The sequence below is a fragment of the Mercenaria mercenaria genome, chromosome 2 (genome assembly GCF_021730395.1).
Source record: "Mercenaria mercenaria strain notata chromosome 2, MADL_Memer_1, whole genome shotgun sequence".
Lineage (NCBI taxonomy): Eukaryota > Metazoa > Mollusca > Bivalvia > Venerida > Veneridae > Mercenaria > Mercenaria mercenaria.
In genome coordinates, this window is record NC_069362.1 from 45,629,669 (window position 1) to 45,646,301 (window position 16,633).

Genomic DNA, 16,633 nt, shown 5'->3' on the forward strand with positions numbered 1-16,633 from the left:
TGGTTGAATATCTCTGCGTGTGGTGAAGTGATACACATAAATTTAGCACTGGTATGTAGGAAATGGTCTTTGTATCTATTTTATCAATATCATATAAAAGAGAGTGATGCATCTCTCCTAACTAACCTAAAAAATACAATCCTTCAATTATGTGCCTTAGTGAAACCTTTTTAAAAGAAACCGACAAAATATCTTTCAAAAACTACTCAATGTGTAACTTCATTGATACTAATACTGACAGAGCTTCTGGTGGCACATCTATAATTATTAATAATGCATGTCCACACAGACAATTTTTTCTAAATGCAAATATTCAGTCAGTTGCACTAAATGTTACATTGCATCGACCAATTACATTCTGCTCGATTTATATACCTCCTAAATTTAAACTTTACCTTGACAATCTTATAAAACAATTACCACAGCCATTTTTGCTTATGGCAGATTTTAATGGTCATCATGAGTTTTGGCGTTGTTCTGACAGCAACACTACAGGTGAAATTATTGAAATTTTTATTGAAAGAAATGCCCTCCGTTTATTCAATGAAAACACTAAAACATACCTTCATCCTGCAACAGGTAACTTTTCTTCACTTGACTTACCAATTTGTCGAATGAACATTTTCCTTGATTTTGATTGGAAAGTTCTAGATGACTTGCACGGTAGTGACCATTTTCCAATTGTTATTTCAAATACTCCCAATCTGCCTTCAGACGACCCTTCATTTTTTAAATTTAATTAAGCTGATTGGAAGCAATTTCAAACGTAATGTAAAATGATTTGACTTTCGAGAATTTCACTAATGTTTATGATCCTGTTGATCGGTTTTCTGTTATTTTATCCGATATTGCAAACAAGTCCTTTCCGAAAACTTTAAGAAATGGTAAACATGGAAATAAGCCCTGGTATAATGATGATTGTAAGACCGCTGTCCGAAAACGCAGAGCGGCCATTAAAAATTCAATATACGGCCGACAAAACACAATCTACAATCAGTTAAGATTCTAAGAGCAAAGGCTCGCAGAACTATAAAACAAGCAAAGAAAAAGTCGTGGCATTCATATGTTTCCAAACTTACTTCTAGGTCAAATTTTAAAACATTTACCACAAGAATCATTAGACCTCCTCCTTGAAATTTACAATATTACATGGAAAACCGGTATTTCTCCAGATTCCTGGAGAAAAGCCATAGTAACTGTTATTCCCATACCAAAACTTGGGAAAGATAGCACAAACCCAGCAATTATAGACCGATTGCCCTTATTAGTTGTTTATGTGAAACTCTAGAACGTATAATCAATTCTAGACTTGTTTGGTATCCGGAATCTCAAGGTCTAATAACGTATTTTCAAGCGGTTCTCGCAGCGCAGCACAACTGATCATCATGTTCGACTGGAAAATTTTATTCGTGATGCATTTGTAAAAACAGAGCATCTGGTGTCTGTCTTTTTCGATTTAGAAAAAGCTTATGAAACTACATGGCAATATGGTATTATGAATGCCCTTCAAGACTTAGGTTTAAAAGGTCGTCTTCCAACTTTTATATCACAATTTTTATCTGATCGCAATTTTAAAGTACGTGTTGGTTCTACCCTTTCTGACTCTTTTGAGCAGGAACAGGGAGTTCTACAAGGTTCTATTTTATCTGTTACACTTTTAACATCAAAATTATTAATATTGTGAAATGTTTGTTACCAGGGACAGATTGTTCATTATATGTCGATGAATTTTTGATATGCTATTGTTCAAAATATATGTGTACGCGTACGTATTTGAACGCCAATTACAGCAGTGTTAGAATAAAGTTCAAACTTGGGCCATGGAAAATGGTTTTAAATTTCAAAATCGAAAACTCAGTGTGTCCACTTTTGTAAATTACGGAAACAACATTGTGATCCTGAACTTTTCCTCAATGGTACAAAAATACCCATTGTTGACGAAGAAATATTTCTTGGTGTTATCTTTGATAAAAAAAAAAATTATTTTATACCTCATATATATAAAATACATGAAAGCCAAATGTTTGAAATCATTGAATCTTTTAAAGGTAATTTCAAATATTGTTCGGAGAGCCGATCGCAAGGTTTTGTTAAGACTTTATAGAGTTTTGATTAGATCCAAGCTTGATTACGGTTGTGTTGTTTATGGTTCAGCAAGAAACTCTTAGTTACAAATGTTGGATACCATCCATAATCAAGGTCTTCGTCTTCATCACCTGTTGGAAGCATGTATGCTGAAGCAAACGAACCCTCTCTTTACACCCGGCGTGAAAAAGTTTCATTGCAATATGCTTTGAGGGTGGCTGCCAATAAATCCAATCCTGCTCATAAAATCATATCAAAACCTAAGTACTTTGATTCATATGAGAGAAAACCAAAACAAATTAAACCTTTTGGACTTCAGATCAACACTTCTATGAAGGAAACAGACTTTGAATTCGATTATATAAAAGAGAATTCAGTACCGGATACGCCACCATGGACTCTTAAGTGTCCCACAGTTCTTTTTGATATGAAATCTGCCTTCAGAAAGTCTGAAACAAATCGTGAAATATTCAAATCCAAAATTTAATGAAATCAAGTCGACTTACAATGATCATTTCCCAACTTACACAGATGGTTCCAAAGATGATTCAAAAGTTGGCTGTGCTGCCGTCAGCCACCTTCATCAGTCTAAATTACGTTTGCCAAATAACGCCACAATGTTTTCAGCCGAGGCAAAAGCTATTGATGTGACCCTTAAATTTTAGTTCAAAATATAATGAAGAAAAGTTTATTATCTTTTCCGACTTTCTTTCAGTTTTACAACCAATTTACAACAAGAACATGGAAAATCCCTTAATTCAAAATATTCTTCTCAGGGTTTATGAACTTTCATTTAGAAAGTCCATTATATTTGTTGGATTCCAAGTCATGTTGGTATCTATGGAGATGAGGATGCTGATACCGCAGCAAAGAAATCGCTTTCATTACAACAATCTAATTTGAAATTGCCATATACTTATTTTAGGCCAAATATAAACAAGTACATTTTGACTAAATGGCAATCATCGTGGAACAATGCTTCGTTCAATAAACTTCGTGATATAAAACCTACTTTAGGTGAATGGCACCAAGGGAACAGATCTGTTCGCAGGGAAGAAGTTGTTCTTTCTCGTTGTCAAATAGGTCATACCCGTTTAACTCATTCTTATCTTCTGAACAATGAAGATCAACAAGAATGTGTACCATGTCAAACACCGCTTACTATTAAACATATTTTAATCGACTGTGTGGACTTCGCACCACAGCGCAATACATACTATGATGTTCAATTGTTAAAAGAATTGTTTGAGCAATACGTTTTAACTTTGTTTTAGATATGCTTTACAATTAATGGTATCAGTGTAACTTTTATTCGGCGATAAATGACCTTTTTTGTGTCGATTCTCCGTAAAACCCAACTCACTCACTCACTTTCCTAACCTAACGTTAAATTTGTTTAATTTGAAATTCAGTTTGATAAACAAGATGTAATATTCTAACGAATATTGTATTTTGTAAAATTGATAAATATTGGCGTATTATGTCAAGGTACATTAACTTCTAAACAGAATGTACAGAGAGGAGAAGCGCAATTGTGTTATACATGTATATCAATAGTCAATGTCAGTTAGTCAGTAATGTCATTTACACCTCATCCGAGGCTCCGGATGGTGATTTGACGTAAACAAAATTAAGCACTTAAATACGGAAGGCACACTTATTCCCGAGAGGAGGAGGCTATATAAAGAAACAAAAATATTCCCAGAATATCCTGGCTTGATCGAGGCATACGACAATTATAAATATTTACTTTTGGTATTATGCACTTCTTTTCGTAAATGATTCATAAAGTGTGACTCTTAGGAACAGTTTTTCAGTCCTTGCTCAGTATTTAAGTTATTTTCAGATCCAAAACACTCTATTCTATTAATGTCACCTACTCATTGTAAACAGTTATATAGAAATAATGACACTTGGCAGTATAAACGCATTTAGGTGACGGCTCGTTGTGACATAAGTCTACTAAAAATAGAAAATGTAGTGGCATGAAAAATTGAAAATAAATGAATGCTTTTACATGACGGCTTCTTATTTGAGATACTAAAAAGCAAACAAAGTGCCTTCTGTGTAAGGAAACAGATGAATCAGAGGTGTACTATTTTTTAATTGTTATTGCAAAAACAGTCACTGACTAGGCATGTTGAAACTAATGAATTTATTGTCTGTACCATTGTCAGACAAACGGACCTTTGCATGTGAAGTATGTTGTTATAATAGAAAAGTTATTATTTGTCTATCTCCGTCAGAAATAGAATTAAATATAGCGCTTGGTAGGTCAGCACACCTAATTCTGTTTGAAATTTGATTAACAGTTGCTTTCATTGCAAATTCCGCCATAATCCGAATACATATTGTCTCGTATAGAACTGCTGTTTTGACAGTTTTACATTGTATATAGAAACGTAAGGCTTGATCTGAAACTCCATTGTTTTGCGGACAAGATAATCTTAACTTGGATTAAAATAGTAATGTTATTTGGAAAAGGTATCCATGCTATATATGTTTGGTCACTTTAAAGGAAATGTTAACTTTTCGATCCTGATATTAACATAAAATGCATGCAGAACCTTCCTAGGATAAAAATCAGTTCACGGGTTATGACCTGCCTGAACAAATGAAGAATGCTTGCTTACAAACGCACATGAAATCAAGAGCTAGCACCAAAAACAAAATGCAATTCATTGTTAACTGTTATAACTCCAGTAGAAAGGACAGTACATGTATTTACAGTATATCACTACGCCTCCTAGAGTTTCTTAATCATATAAAGTAGGCAGTTGCCAAAACAATTTAACACTTCATCTCAAAAGAATATTCATCAAACATAGTTGTTTGTAATTCGTCTAGAACCATTTTTTCTTGTAACTTATTACGTGTTTATCCAAGAAAATGTCAGCGGAGAGATTGTCCAAATTGACAACGTAATAAATGGATTGGCAAACTCCTGCTATTAAGTGTCCGACTATTTTTTGTACTTGGTTTCGACACTGTGCCCTTCTTGAGTACTTGTAATAGTAGAATAATAGACTAGCTATTTCTATTTAAGTTTGTCATATATTTTCAATAATGTGTGCAGTTATTTTAATGTTCTTACGAAACATAATGTGTAACATGTTGTGTCTTTCGAACAGTGACACACAGCACATTGATTTTGATCTGTAAAGGAGCAATTCTCATTGTGAAAACTTAAAAAAAATAACCTTTATATAATTATAGTCTTATAAAATTTGCGCGATACACACTTCAACGACAATTTAACGATTTAAGGAACAACTATTTCCTAGGCATTTTGATGAAGCTGTCAATTGCAGTAGATATTTATATATTTCTCGTCAAAATGCGTTGATTAATCTCTAATTACTTTTATTACTTATTTTAACTGACATTCCATCAATAATACTTCAGTTATTTTTTGTGCGTTTATATTGCACGTGATTAACGTGATTAATACTGTATACACCTTTCTTTATAATAATTTAGGTTATATTTTCATATAGACGTAAACCTCAATTGCTTCCTAGCTTCCTAAAACCTTATACATTTATATTCTTAGTATGCACAAACTATAATTACAACAGTACTTTGATTTGCAATGTTGTATTTTGGCACGAAACAATTTGGCCAAGGCAAGATTCCATGAGCCAAATGCATCATACCGCTTTAATGACAAATGATTATATACATGTACCTATTTCTTATCAGCTCAAATTGACTATGACTATAGATAGATAAGACTGAAAACTTGTTTGAAACGGTGAACTCTTTGACGCATGTAACGTATAGACGCCAACATAAAGTCATTTCTTACGTCATATTACGTTTTAACATTACGTTATGTCTCATGTCACTTCAGGGGCCCCTACTTAACTTTACGCTTGCGAAGAAAAATAAATGTACAACTGTAAATATCCACTCTCAATTTTGATGAACATCTACATTTTGTATATCTTTCGTTTCTTTCTTGTATAAGTGCGTAACTCTGCAAGGAGGTATTATTTTTACTGTGTAGTCAATCAAGTTAAATTTCATCTACTGTGACAGTGACGTAGGCATACCTAAAACACATCCAGAACTCCGCTGCCCGTTATCAAACGGTATTGATCGTTTCAGGGTAAACTGAACTTGTTTCTTGTTCGTACTGTTTCATATAAAACAGTTATGGGCATTGTTGCTTCGTATATCAGTACTGATATTTTTCCCTCCGCTTTATCTCCCCCGCCCCTTCCTACCCCGACACGTTTAGTCCTTACTTTCTTCTGTTGAGTTAATATCATTAAATCTATTATGTTGGTGCGCATTTCGTTGGCTATATGTTTCTTCTGTGGTTGGCTGCTTGACAGAGAGTTGATGTGTATTGTGTAAATTTACTCCTGTATTTTATGATTTTAAATTACAGTCTAAACGAATTCGAACCAGAGTGTATCCACATTGTTAACGATAAGTTTGTTTTCTTTGTTAAAAAAAAGAATTATACGCGAATTGTAGAAGTTCGAATATCTGTCCTCATTACAATGCCTGCCAATCGATTGTTCATTTATTTTGCTCTTTTTTATGGAACAATAACAGTAAAACAATTACTTAGCGACGTGCCTATTCTGTAAGTGTGTACATGTAATGAAAATTGGCACAATATTGAGTCAGTAAATGATAACATTTGCTCTAAGGACAACTGACTTATACTGACTTATTTGATTATTTGATGAAGTTATTTACATTACTTCTTGAGACAAATATTAAGTAGAGTGATATAGATGTCATAACTGATCTATCTGACGACTGTTATGTCTATAAATCGGACACTTATGGTGTTCTCCGTGCTTTTCGGACATCCTCTCGTCAGAACACTTTCATTTAGAATACCAGCGGTATTGATAAACCAATAAACAGGACTAAGGACTTTCTTAACAATATAGCTGACATTGAAAAGTTCACAACTTCTTCGGAAAATGTTGCCAGTCATACCGAGGGCACAGTATAAAACGGCTATACATATTACTCATATACAATACTTACAATAAACAGGATACAACTGTATTGCATCGAACCATCGGTATTATTGTCTACGTAAGTTCAAACTTCTTTTTGTTAAAAATGTGTTCAATTTAATGGTGGTGAGAGTTTATATAACTTTCTGTAAGCGAAATATTAAAATATTATTCACTAGCACACACAACAAAAATAAACAGTTGATTGATAAAAGTTAAGATTTGAGCAGCGTCTGTCCGCAAATTCTATTACCACTGATCTTTGGGTTCTTTGCTTGTACTGACCTATTCTCCTTAACCCTTGTCATTCTGGATACGACTGATTATGCCTTTGCGACCAATGAAGATCATGGTCAGCCTACATATCCCTTCCGTCTGATCAAGATCTGCACTGTTCACTATTCAGTCAGTATTTGTTTTTATAAGCACCCCTTTTAACTGTTTATGTACTGTCCAACTGAAAGATGGACAAATTCATTATAGAAATTTAGCAGGGTATAGGTTAACTTTAGGTCAACCACAGACGAAAGACGAATGTCTTAAGACACCGTGTCTTCTTCCTATTTTCATGGATTATATTCTCAATGTCAGAAAATTGTAATAAAACAATGACATTGACATTTATGAGAAATATATGTAGATCAGGCCGCGTAATCTATTTATGTATTCCATTTTGATTATTTATCATGTTGTTCTAAAGGAAATAACTATATTGAATTTGCTTCGGGGAAGAACGAAAGAAACAAACTGTACTCTATCATGTTGACCTAATCTAAACCTATGTATTGAATGTTATTTGATTTTAATAAATAAATGTCATTTGTTTCGGAACAGAAAAGTTATCAAGAAAGTTTTTCAGTACTATGCGCACCTATGTTATCCAAGTACATATTATATAATGTATAAAATTAAGATTTGCCTGTCAGTAAAAGATATGATATTTGTTTGTTTTGGGAGGATAAAACTTCTATCTTTCCGTTTAATCTTAAAATCGTTATATTTAAATATCATTTGCACGGTCACGTTTTTTTTTTTGACAAAATATATTATTTCTAACTTTGTTTGTCTAGAATTCGTAACACTTTTTGCCAAAATGACATCCGTTCTAGGAAGGCTTCTGATAATGTTTTGATGTTTCATTAATATTCATGAACAATGGAAAATCTCCTTCATATATCTAGGGTAGAAATCTTTGGGCTTAATTACATGATCCATGTATTACTGAGTGCGCTTTTAATGTATAAGAATATTGAACTCTACCAGAGACAGCGGTACTCTCTACATTTTTCTTGTTTCATGTTACTGGAACAAATGCTCACTTATTGGTTAATTACATTTCGCAAGATTCTAGTTTTTCTTAGTATAGAGTCAATTACAAAACAAAAAGTATATCACTATAGCACACTGGTAATCAAACCAAGCTAGTTTAATCTATAAACAAATAAGGTTATGGCTGCGTCTTTAATGCATATTTTGTCCTGTTTCTGTTAGTTATTTTAGCAAATATAATATTTTACATATTAAATATAAATACATAAAATGGCACTTTCTGTCTCTGGGTTAATAGATCGGAATAAGTAAATATAAAAGCGAGGTAACGGGCGAATTTTTAATTTAATTTAATTTAATCAAGGAATTTGTATCATTTAAAGATGTTTAAGTAGTTCCCTGCATGAAATTCGTGAAGGATATATTTTAGGGACTGATTTGTTTACTGACAGTTACTTTTTATGTACTTAATGTCCGTATCTGATTCACTGATTGCGCCAATATTCGATGATACGCAAATGTTTGCGTCGGCATTTAGTTCTTCATCTCCTCTCGGAAAATATTGACTGGCTTAGATTCTAACGAAAAAGAACTATAAGTAACGAAGACAATTGATCTGTGCTAAGGTATGCGATATTATTCCACAGAATATCAATTGTTTGGGACATAACAAATGTAAAGATGTTTTTGTTAGAAACTAACAAAAGGCCATATTGAAACTTATGATCTATTACGTCTTTTATTTATAGGGTTGTTATTTGTACTTATGTATCAACCTTCTCATTACTACTTTCATCATCATCATTATCATCGTCGTCGTTGTTGTTACTGATGTTTGATGTTTGAAGTAATGATGCCGTATATCTGAGAAAAAATTGTTTGCAGGGAGCCTGCTTTACTTGAACGAACATGTGTACATATGTAAATGACTTTAAAAAGCTTTTTAAACAGCTTTGGTCCGAGATGCAAAAATAACGATGACGTCATGACATGAAAGCATTTTAACAAAACTGATGCAAGTAACAACAGCAAAAACAAACAATTATGTTGACACGTAACAATCTCATATGTCTCTTCTTCCTCTTTCAAAGGAAATTATTTTATAAAGATATACTGGTAACGTATTACAACTACAGTAACTGTAAATAATTATGCCCTAAAATGTGATACAATCATCTTGCTTCATCATATAAAATTGCATCATTGCATATCAAATATACATTTAAGACGGAAGCCAGCCATTATACTAAACTTAGCTACGGCGCAAATTAATGCAGTGAAAGAATAGTAAAATATTGTGTATGTATTATGTCAACCGGCATACTGTTCCTATGTATTTATTTGTAGGGAATACAAAAGTCATTGCTTTTAGTTACAGTGCGTTACTGTCTTTGCACCATTCCTTTCATATTCTATAAACTCAAGTCTTATTAAATGACCAATTCAATTATATAATAAGTAAACTCATGATTATCGTTCAAGTTTAAGTTTTAGCAACGATTTCGTGTCTTTTAAGATAACATAACATTTCCCAATAAATGCAAATAATGATCATGCATACTATGATCGCACAAAACACGCGAAAAGAAATATTTGCAAATTTTTTTACGTTTATATAGTTTCTGAGCATATACATATATCAAACTAAATGCTGAGATATATGTTAAATTCTAGACGACCTCAATTGTATTTTCTATAGACCAGCATAAATAAATAATAAACTGTCTAGAGATTTTATATATCAGGAGGAAATAATCACTTCTGTCTACACTCACTGAGATCTGATAAGCAGATTTGTTAAAGCAATGACAGTCAAAATTGGAATTAAAGATCTCGAAATAACGCCCCATTTCTTCTGAAGACACAACTTTAAAAAGCATTTGTGCTTGAAGAAGTAACAATGTATTATATGACAAATATATCCTTTCGACTACCGCTATCGTACACCGACGTACTACCTGAGACGCCAAATGCAGACTATATTTTTGGGGTTCTCCATTACCGCTACTGTTTTGCAGGCGGGCTACCGCAGACGACTAATACGTACCAGAAAAATGGGGGTGTTCATTTCCATAGCGCATAATGCAGTATTTGTGTAAAAATTGTATTTTTTCGCAATTGAAAATAGAAGGAATTAACAAAAATATACTACATTTTTATGCTGCGGTAATTTTTATGTAAAACGGTTGCTACACTATGGTAGTTATGTCCATTGTGTGGTTATTGGTATAACTACACTGTGGCACAACTTGTAGTTTCTTGTTTACTGCAATAGTCTACTATGGTATTTATATGCAGATTAAACAAACAGTTAATGTTATTTATTAAAAATCACATATTTAAACGGCCACTGCATCACTGTGGCAGTACATGCTATTTTATGTGAATATGTATTAATACGCTGCGGCACTCTCTTTGGTTTCGCATGTCCCGCATTAAACTACTGTGGTAATCGGGGGAATAAATAATGCCTACATGATAAGTTTTGATTACTAGTATAATCCTTTCGCTGGGTAACTTTCTCAGTACTGTGGAAGTGCACTTAATTTCATTAAATATGTATAAGTACACTATGGCACTGCCTTAAAATTCAAGTTTCTCACAAAAGTCTACTATAGTTCTTAGTACAGGACGAGTAAAACTACACTGTGGTACTACATTGAAATTCGTTCTTCCTGCAAACGTCTACTGTGGTAATTATTTGCAGAATGGTTTGGTTGCTGTACCACTTCCTCCCTATGTCAGCCCCTCCCACTCCCCAATCCCGTCTAACAAGACATATGCATCCCCACTCCTATACCTAGATCCTCACTCCCTGTAATTACTTTAAGTACTCTTTTTTTCCAGGCACCATAGTGCTTTGGAATTCCCTCCCAGTACAACTTGTGCAAGCCCCAACCCTGAACCAGTTTAGGCAGGGTGTAACCAAACTTGCACACAATGCTTAACATGATAGACCTGTTTCTTTAAACTGCTTTTATCTGTAAATCCTTCTTGTCTTTTGACATTATCAACTGTATTCTTGCTTGCAATACACATCGTGTATTACTTTTATTCTCCTGTCCATTCTACATTTAAAATTCTTGTACAGGCGCGCAGCTGCACGTAATACTAGTAAAGAGGAGTGATGCAGTATAAAAAGATAAATAGATAAACATTGAGTTAATAGTATGTATTCAAGACAGGCTTTAAAATATTCGTTTTAGCAGATGCAATTTCTGCATATCTTTGGAAGTTTAAAGTTTATATTGGAGGAAAAAAAGTAGAACTAACGAAGAAGGTTGTTGAACATTTGGTTGAACCGTATAGTGTTTCAAGACACATCCCTTTGGCACAGGCGTTCCTTGCCAGCTCAACCCATCTTTGCGGGTCTTTTAATAAGGGCGAAAATTCTTGCCATATGATTCGAAACCACAGAAATTAGTCCGACAGAAGGATGTTTCGGCAGGAATAATGTAATACATGTAATACATTATAATTCCTGGCTTCGGTTAGTACAATGAACAAAGGACAGCATATGACACGTCAAATCAAAGATGGAAACATGCTAGCTAGAGTATGGAAAGTTACCGTTCAGGAATTAGGAAAGCCAAACAAACGCAGGTAGTTGATACCATTGACCGAGAGTTTGCAGACTCGCATGAAATTATCTCAATGTCAGGGCGAACAAATGCTTGTCAGTTTTGCAGTACGAAGAAACTAAAGACCGCCGGTGGTCTCCGAAATGGTTGTAAGCAGTGTAAAGACAATTTACACAGGTATAACAATTCTCTTCTTATTAAAAAGTTATATTGATCTAATGAGTATTTTTAAAGATTTCATGGTATTATTGAGTCATTGCTATGTTACGTGAACGTACTTTCTTTTACTCCATGTATATAAACTGGATCTGAGTCAACAAATCGCTCAAATCCAAAAATGTACTCAAATTATCGCTCTGGGTTAAATTTCTCGAAATATTTAAACATGTCAGAAGAGGAAAAGTCTGTTATTGCATTATATATTCGACTGCTCTTAACAGGTTAATCTTCTTAGTACAGGATACAGACAGTGTCTAAGATTAGTGACAACATTACATGGTGTACACATTTTTACTTTGTGTCGTGTGTATATGTACGTTATGTTTTAGTACGAATGAGAAAGTTTGATTGATACATCTTTTGATAATTTATTTTCACATGCAATATACTTTTCTAATATCAGCTGTCTCAAGGGAAAAGGGTTTAAAGTTAAAGTTTTGATATTCAAGAAAAACGTGTTTCATAAAGTTTGGCTTCTTGTGAATTTTGATACATTGTAATATGGTATAGAAATAATAATCATACAACCGGGCATATTAAATATAGACACATAACTGACTTAATAAACAGTTATACCGATGACATGTTTATCACAGTGAATTTTGGACATTTTATCTTTCTATGCGTCCTTAACAATGCTAATTACCCCCCCCCCCCCCCCACCACCTTGCCTTTAGAGGGCTATTCAAAAAGTACATGTATATATAGATTAACGGTTATTGTCGTAAGTTGTTGACAAAATTGTTTCATTCTTACTCAGTTTAAACGGACTACAGTACAAATTCAACAAAAAATAGAAATTATTTCATGACTTTTAGTGAACTTTTTGTGTAACATTACATATGCTCTATGTTACCTTTTGCGATGATTTGTAAGTAATGAATTATCCTCATCTGTCATAGCTTTTACAACTTGCTTTCGTTTAAATATATTTATTCTTTCATTTTCTGTCAAATGTTTTTGTTTGTTTTTAATGTTTTACTTTTAGTCTCCTACCCGTTTCTCCGGATCGGAGTATAGGTAGACTGTCTATCATAAAATTTAGTCCAAAATACGGTGTTTAGGTTGTGTAGCATTTGATATATGATTCTTCTTACTCATACCGGTTCATAGGAGATTGCCTGTACTGTAGTGTTTTCATTCAGTTGTTAATTTTATTGTTTTATCTTATTATTTTCTGTTATAAAAATGTTTTTGTTGCATTTTACTTTTAGTTGCCTACAAGTTATGTCAGCGGATCGGACCATGTAAACGCGTCAACTATACGTTATTAAGGTTCATTTAAATTTATTCATATTCATAATCTGTTTTTGTGGTGTATACGATGCAAATGCCAAAACAAAACTAACTCAAAAATGTCGAATGACACTTCGTGGTAAATCTTATAATAGTAGTTAAAAGTGTCTTTTTCTAAGTTTGTTATGCCTTACTGACTTTCAGACAGATTTTAAAATAACTGAATTTATTAATAGCATTATATCTAAAATAGAGTGTATCCCAGCTGCGAGCTGTATTCCGTTGATACTTTTCTTTAAAGTCACAATTAAGGTATCAATTGTTTAATCATATAATGAAGAATTATAAGATCTCATTTCACCGAAAGCACATTCATGTACGGTTTTGGAAAGAGATAATTTTAGAGTCTGTTTTTGTTTGAATTTACGGCCATTTTCAACATTATTCCAGTTATATCAGGCAGCCAGTTCAACTAACCATCGTTCCTGGGAAAGACCAGTATTAGACGCCAAAGTCCGAAAGCAACTGCCTACTTTCTCACATAAAAAATCCTAGTCGGTAGCACAGCTCGAACCTGCGACCCTCCGTCAGGTAGAGGATTCAGAGATTACAAGTGCACGAATGTATTTCCTACATTACGGACTCAGACTATAAATTAATATAATGAGTATACAAAGGCACATGTGAAACACTGAATACTGTAGCATTTATAAAGCATTCTGGAGTATCCACTCATTATAATGCATAATGCATGGAGCTCAAAGACAAAATTACCATTGTGTACTTTGGGATAATTTAAATGCATTCTTACCTAAAGTTTGAGTTTTAAATTTGAAAAGTACAATACTTTCATAGTGGATATATTTACACACGTCTAGTATGCAAATGGAAGAAGCGATGTGTGCATATGTATTACCGTTGCGGCGTAAAAAAGAACGATGAAGCGTTCTGTAGAGAATTACCACAGTGTATATATGTATGTTCATTGTGCAATAACAATTTAAGATATTACTGCCGTAGTGTATAAATGTACACTATTTCTGATTACCACAGTGAAATTTTGTATTTCATGAAAAAAAAGTTCAGAACTACCGTAGTGCCACAGTGGAAGTAACTGGTGAAAAGTCTACAAAACGCATCTGTGGCAGACACGTGTTTTTCAGACTTCTAGAATGCCGTAGCCGCGTAATGCAGACGTAGTAAAATAGCTCTTAATACCGTAGCGTAAAAATGAGTAATTAATTAAGTTTTAAAAACTGAGTTCCGTATTTACCGCGACGAGCAACCATCAAAACTAATGGGTATTTTTGGAGAGTAATGATCCCTTAATTGTCTGAAAAGGATTTTCTTATCAACAAATTGCGATAACAATGATTTTAGAACATTATTGCGCACGAGACGTTTGGTTTTGTTTTTAAATTTTATGGAGACCTGTAATTTGTTGCGTAATATTATTTAGTATGTCATATGAATGATTTAACTTATTAGTTTAATCGATTTTATAACGTTTTGTTAATAACATAAATGAAAGTTTACACTTCAGATCAAATTCTGCAATAAATAAAAAGCATTCAAATTCCCCCCAGATACAAAGAAAAATAAAAAAATTCCGGTAGTCCTACGCTGTACGATGTCGGTAATCTAGACCCTCGTTTTAATGGTACGTTTTAGGCGTCTGCGGTAGTCAGTCGGTGTATGATAGCGGTAATAGCGACCCCCGTTTTTATGGTACGTATTAGTCTGCTACGGTAGCCGAAAGGATATATGAGAAATGTTTAATAAATTACCTGCAAGGGCATGGACATCACTTACCATTCTGTTCAATCGTCCGCATCGAAACGTGTTCGGGTTTTGTACCCTTTCTTCGCATGTTCTTGCTTTTTTGTAAGCGGTCTGATACGTTTTTGAAAGAAATATGAAGTAATTATTACCCTCATTGACTGACTCGATATGAAAGATGTTAGCTAAAGTTTTAAAAAGGATAGCATTTAAAAAAAATGTAAACAGTTTTTATATGTCAAGAATATAGATAACTACACAGACATTGCATTTACATTAATTGAAACTCCATTGTTTATAACTTCCTTAGATTGATTTTACATTTGATTTTAAGATTGAAATGCAGGACCAATCATATTAACATATTATGTAACACAATATATATCAAGTATTCAGAAAAGTAAGAAACCATGCTATCTAGTTTTATGATGCCGAAAAAACTTTGTAGTCTAATGTGCTGTTTAAAGGTGGCTTTAAACTTCGACTGGATGTGTTCCGTATTCAGAAAAGTAAGAAACCATGCTATCTAGTTTTATGATGCCGAAAAAACTTTGTAGTCTAATGTGCTGTTTAAAGGTGGCTTTAAACTTCGACTGGATGTGTTCCGTATCTGTATTTGCAAATATTCCTGAAATGGCAATAAGAAAATGGTGTTTATTTCACAAAAGGAAAGTTGTAGGTAAAATGTTTGGATAAAGCTTTGACCATTACTCTTCCCATCGACTGCCTACACTCTGCAAATTTATACCTAGGTTAGTATTATAATGCTTTTATCCAGCCGAGTTACTTGAAATATTCCTTTCCCACTGGAGTCATAAAATATTCAAGTGTGAACATATATCAAAATTCAAATATTTTAAGGAAATGCTTAATGTTCTAACTAACTTTAATTTAGCTTGATTTACACTCGGTGTCAGTGGCGTATAAGCTATTTGATCCCTACCTCCCGTAAGTGCATTAAATTAATACTATGAAATGAATAAACGCTATCTATTTAATATACCCTTGCATGATCGTAAGAGGCGACTAATAGGGTCTTAACATTTGGTTTTGCAGTATCTCTATGATTCCAGCAGGTATGCAAATTTTGATTCCATACCTCATGTTTTTATTTCGATGTTAATGAGATGTGGAACCAAAATTTGTAGTCTTGTTTTGCTCCATATAACCTATATTGTGTTGGTGCGCTGTAAAACCCAAATAAATAAAAATAAATAAATGTTAACCAGACAAATATAAGCGTCTTTTATTATATTAAATATAGTTATAACGTTCGTACTTAAATAATACTATATTTTAAAGCTAGTTAGTTTGTATAAGTCGTAGTTGTTTGTGGTCTTGAAACCGTTGAGGTGCCAAATTACTTGAGGTGCCAAGTTACTAGAGTTTATCGACTTAAACTAACTTACATTGATATTTGATATGGAACAGTTCGTTCGACTTGTGGTCATACCGTGAGTCAACATTAATCGTAATGAT